Here is a 6,209-nt window from a genome sequence, read left to right on the forward strand (position 1 = left end):
AGTAGCCTTCCACAGCCCGCGACCCGAACCACGACCCGAACCGGACTGCGGCCCGCGCTTCGACCCGACACTACCGCTCGATGTGGCTCTCTCTGCTGTCGCCACATGTCACACAGCAGCACAAGCAGTCCCTCGGCTCGGCTCGGCGCAAACAGCTTGAGCTCCCTCCGGTGACGCTCCGGCGACTCCTCCGGCGGCTTCCAGTGGCTGCTCGGCTCGCCTCACCTGTTTTCAGCCCGGTTTCCACTGTTTCGACCCTCCCGAATCTGTTTTCGGCCCCGAATAAGATATCCGAGGCCGTTTTAGAGTCGTATTTCACATTTATTAAATTATAGATAAATTAATTGTGAAATACTAATGGAAAGTGGTGAACGGTGTGATAGGAAACAAACTCCGGCGACGTAGGAAGCAGCTCTCACGGAACGGGAGCTTAAGTTTAGCTATTTAGGGAGTACTTCAGCCAGGGCCAACCAAGTAAGTGGCCTTACTATAGGATAGGCTAAATAAATTGCATGAGTTATGATGATGTGTGGATTATGATGCTTGATGATATGTGCAGTATATACATATTTTGTTGAGTGATGCTTGATATGTTTGACGCACGTTGTGGCATTATGATGAGCATGATGATTGCATGATTTTTATTTAGAGATGAGCATGAGACGTTAGTGGTGACTCTAGATATGTGGAAATTTAGGGTCATTACTGTTGGTATCAGAGCTCTAGGTTTTAGATTCTATAGACTAGCCTACGATGTAGGCTTGGCACGCTCCACGGTCCCAACGTCGATGCCCCGTCACCGTCAGGTACGCCTTGCATAAGATAAGAAAAAAGAAACGTTTTAAAACTCGCATGCANGTGATATTTCACTTATTTATTTAAGAGTATGATGTCATGTGTTGCATGCTGAGTAATTTTGTTAGTAGCAGTTACTGCAAAAAGTAACTGCAAAAAGAAACTGAAAAACAACAGGTTGAGAAAAGTAAAATGGCTTTCAAGATAAGCAGATTGCAAATTTAGAAATTTTGGTCGGCTATTACGGTAAAATCCTATCTCAGATTTCCTATTCCTCTATAGTTATGGTTATAAGAAATTAATTTAGGATCAAATCTTCTTATATCTTTTATCAGACCCTGTAATAATCAGATCCGTATGATTAGATTTTTGTTAGCATTTTAAGTTATAGGAAATAAGGTTAGATTCAATAAACTTTTAGTTGGCAAACCTATAAACGGTAAGATAATAGCCCACACTGACTTAAAGTTGGCCAGTAATATCTGTTTACACAGTTCAAAATCTATTTACAGAATAAAAATAATTACAAAGAGAGGGAGATTGAGGAAAGATTTGTTGAACAGAATTTAACAATAAAACAGGAAAATATCACAGGGGAAGGAACTCAATTAAATTTTGTCTAACAGTAAATATCAGAATTTTACGATGGCCCAATGTAAATTAGAGAAATAATTTTATAGAGTTCAAACTTGAATTTGATGTCATGGGCTCACATAGGTTTACTTGGATTTCAAAGGACGAAATCGAACTTTCATTAAGGATATATTCGTGACAACGACTTAAGCTAACCAGGTAAGTGACCTTACTATCGGCATGGTTATATTTGATGTTGACACGTGCCCCGTGGTTCTGCACGTGTCATATATATTGATATGTGTGAATTGTCTGTGGATCGATATGCTTCTTATATGTTATGTGTATATTATAATATGTGAATTGTATGATAATAATTACGGTATGATGTGTTCAAGGATATGTTTGAGATAGGGTACGAGAAGGATGCACAAAACGAAATGTAACAATAGGAGTAAAATACGTTCATGAAACGTTAAGGTTAGGTTACATACCAGAGTGATATGGATAAGAGAGATTGACGGAAGAATACGGTTAGGTTACGGGTAGAAAGGGATAGGTTTGTGATAGATTAATAGAACGATAGCGTTAGGATTGATAGAACGGTAGCGTTAGGATACGTTCTTGTGATGATATGACTATAGTACGTTTACGTAATGATATGTCTGTGATAGGTATAAGAACGTTAAGGCTATGATAATTTAGAGAACGATATGACTACGAAGTGTTTACGTTATGACTTGTTTATGATATGATACATTGTGATGCAACATGTCATGGTATGATGTGTATATGATGAAATGTTATGTTAAAAACATAGAATGTTATGTTAGGTCTCTTAAATCGTGTGTATACACCATGATATGAATGACATGAAATCACGGTAAATGGCATGAAATATAACCCCGTTAGAAATTATGTATGATTTGAGATGATTTGAGAACTGAAGAATGAAAAACGATATGATATGAATGATGAACGATATCTGAAACGATATGAAAAATGATATGATATGAACATAATGCTAGCGGGGTTGTATTAAAGGATAATGAAAATGGAAAAGTTTTGGGACCTCATGCATTATGTGTGCTCATACATTTGGGGGGATACCCCTATCCCATCACGAGGGTACGGACGTGTACATCCAATGGCAGGACAACGATCGTTATGCTTTGCATAGCGCTGCCGTGACGATTACTAGTTCTAGCGGGTGTCCGGCCTAAGGGGCTCCCAGAGTATGCCCAACGAATAAGGAAAGTGGCCCAGCGGTGTGCGAACTAGCTGGTGAGCCCATATTCACACGTATGGGCTGTGTGTAGATGTAATAACCTAAAATAATGATAATATGTATTTGTATTTATTTGTTGTTGTGTTTGTTAATAAAAATAATAATAATAATAATAATAATAATAAAAAATAAAATAAAACAAAAAACGAAAACGAAAACGAAACAACTGCGTCAAGCAGCTGCTGTAAAGGGGGATGAGGGGCAATGGACGCGTAGGCTGGAGGCGTGGGAATGATGAAGGGATTGGTAGATGGTGTGGAAGCGAATTAGGGTCTTGATTAGGCTTTAGAAAGAAAGAAAAACGAAGAGCAGCGGACAGAGGAAAACCCAGAAAACAGAGGAGGAAAAATTCTGAGATTTCGAGGTTTGGTTGCTTGTTTGGTTGTCAATCGAGGGTAAGGGAAGAAAGGTTGTTGCTGAGTAATCCTTTGAGGAAGGGGATACGGCCACGAGCTGAATCGGACGGTTGTTCGAAGGTAACGAAAAACCCATATCACCGAACCTTTAAATCTCGATATCTTGGTTCATATTGCATAATAAATTATGAAATAGGGCTTGTTAGAACCGTAATTAAAAGATCTATAAAGTTGTGGAAGAAGTCAGAACGAAATCCAAGCTGTAGAGATGGAATATTGCTTCGGGACATAACGGGTATTAAAGGAAAAGTTTGGGAAAATTTGCAGGAAACAGAGGTTGAAGACGAGCGCGTGAGAGACACGCGAGGCACGTGGGAGTCTGCGAGTGAGAGCGCGATTGTGCGCGGATCAGGCGTGTGGGAAAACCATCCCGAATTTGTGTTGGTGCGTGAGGGCGCATGAGAAGGTATTTTGGCTCCCGGTTTGTCCCGTTCGACTCCTTTTGACCTGTCCTATTAAAATTGGTCTATACTTATGTTGAAATTGGTAAAATATAGGTCTAATAGGAAGGAATTGTGTTCGAATACCTATTAAACATACATTCAAGGGGGAAAATGAGTTCAAAACCAAGTAAGTAGCATATCGAACTTTGAACTAGTTCTTAACTTGTTTTACAACATGTGAGTATGTTGTTTACCTGATTAAGAGCTTAGTATGTTAAGATGAGCTTTGATGATATTGAATGTTTATTGTATATTGTGACTGCTTGCCTGTGATGTAAGCATGATATAAATTATTGTCAGAATGTTCTATGTGTTGAACATGATAAATGTATGAAAGCATGTCGTAAATGTGAGTATGTTATGCATGTTAATGGAAAGGTTATGACTCTAGGATATGCTTATTGGTTGTTGAGTCATGGCTTATTTATATGAGTATGATAGTCTACTAATTCCTGCGGAGTTCCTGACCAACGCGCTATGTGCTAAGTCAGGTAGCATGAGTACTCCTGACCGTTGGTATATGAGATAAACAGGCCACCAGAGAAATTAGTAGACGGGCCGTATTTGATCGAGAGCAAGTCTTACATACGAGTCCGAAAATTCTAGATAAGCATATCAAAAGAGAGTCAATAACCTAAGCTCGAGGTAGCTGAGATACCTCATTAACGAACAGATGACCCTAGTAAGATAAACTAGGAGTCAATGACGAATAAAACTTAAAAACACCTGGAAAGATTAGTTATGAACTCGTGAATGATATGCTAGCTACTTACTGGGTAATCTAATTACTCATCAAAATCATTACAATTTTTCTTTCCAGATTTAGATGATGCAGGCCAACCGAGGACGAGACCAGCGGGCTAGAGACTACTGGGAATCCATGTCTGAGTCTGTTTATGTAATTATGCTTTCATTGTCAATAATTTACTTTGGTTGTTTTAAGTTTTAAAAAGTACGGGTTTTAAATGTTTTACTGGATGTTATTAGAAATATTTTGAGATTTATGATTGGATGTCAGAGTTTGTTATCGTTGTCGATGGTAACTCTTGTTAATCGCATTGTCGATGAGCGGGTGTTATAGTAGAGTATATGGTACACGTTCAAAATTATCCGTTAGGACAGCACCGTAGGGAAAACGGAATGAAAGATAGGTCCCATCATCTCATTGCATGTGATTGTTGCATTTAACCCCAATAGTGGGGTCACTTACCGAGTATTTCTTTAAATACTCAAGCTATGTGCTACTACATTTTTCAAGTTAAGGCAAGGCATTCCTGTACGGCTGACGACGGCATTGCAATTTGAGACCATGGCATATGCTTAGAATAATGGTATTTATTTTTTTAGACTTAGGCTAGAATAGGATGTTTTTAACCTAAACTCTTATTCATTTTATTTAGTTTTTTGTTGTTTAGTTTTAAAGATGTTTTCGAAACACGTAAGTCCATGACTGTGTTTTAAGATAAAAGTTATGTTTTATGGAATTTAAAAGAAGTCTTCCGCATCGTATCCAGTAGCGACCTAAAATTAAGTAAAAAAATTCGGGTCATTGCATTTTGGATAGATTAAAGATAACTCTCCTGTTGTACCGGTTGAGTCATCTCATAACTCTCCACTAAAATGAAGTTATCTAAATCATGACTAGGATCCATTCGACTCTCAAATGCAATTAAACCGTTAATCAGTTTTGTTAATTATTTAGTGACTTCACTTAGAAATATTTTATTAACACTAACCCATTTTCTTATATGTTTATGGTCTTTCATTTAAAATTTCTTTAAAAAAATGATATTCATCGTAAAAATCTCTTTTTCATTAGGATTAGATAAATTACCATTTTATCGTTTTAGGATAGTCTGTAATTAAGCATATCTTTGAACATATTTGACCTCATTGTATTTGTTCCAACATTATACTTAGCGATCTTAATTATTGAAGTGTTAAACTAACTTTACTCTTCTTCCATAATTTCAAGATTGTTTCGTGGATAGTTTTGAAGGCAATCATTGTAACGACCCTAAATTTCCACATATCTAGAGTCGCCACTAACGTCTCATGCTCATCTCTAATGCAGAATAAAAATCTAAGCATGCTCATCTTTATTAGCGGAAAAATTTAAAAGTTCAGAATACATTAAAACATTGGAAAACACTGCCAGACTTACGTGTTTCAAACATCGTGCTGGAGTTCAAAAAAAAAATAAATAAAATAAAACGATTACAAATTAATTAATATAAATGAATGAAATGCAAACGCCCTATCCTAACCAAGACTAGGAATTAAATATGCAACTATCCTATGCACGCGCCACAGTCTCTGATCACGATGCCACCGTCAACCGTACATGGGAGCCTTGCCTTTACCTGAAAAACAATATGGCACACGGCCTGAGTATTTCGAAGAAATACTCAGTAAGTGACCCCACTATAGGGGCCATGCTAATGCAAACACATGCAATCATGAATAGGGACCTATCTCTAATCATCTTAGGGGTGGCCTCCAGTCTCGGACAAATTGGATGTGTAGTACTTCCCTACACACGACTCACACGTGCGAGTGTGAGTCCCCAGGGCGCTCGCACACCCCCTGGACCCTCTGGTCAAGCTAATCTGTAGCGACGTCCGGAGGTCAGCGGAACCCCATAGTGTCATGCGCCTCATGAACACCCTCATCTGTGTGCTTTCGCACCTGTGC

The sequence above is a fragment of the Cucurbita pepo genome, chromosome LG02 (assembly GCF_002806865.2).
Source record: "Cucurbita pepo subsp. pepo cultivar mu-cu-16 chromosome LG02, ASM280686v2, whole genome shotgun sequence".
Taxonomy (NCBI): domain Eukaryota; kingdom Viridiplantae; phylum Streptophyta; class Magnoliopsida; order Cucurbitales; family Cucurbitaceae; genus Cucurbita; species Cucurbita pepo.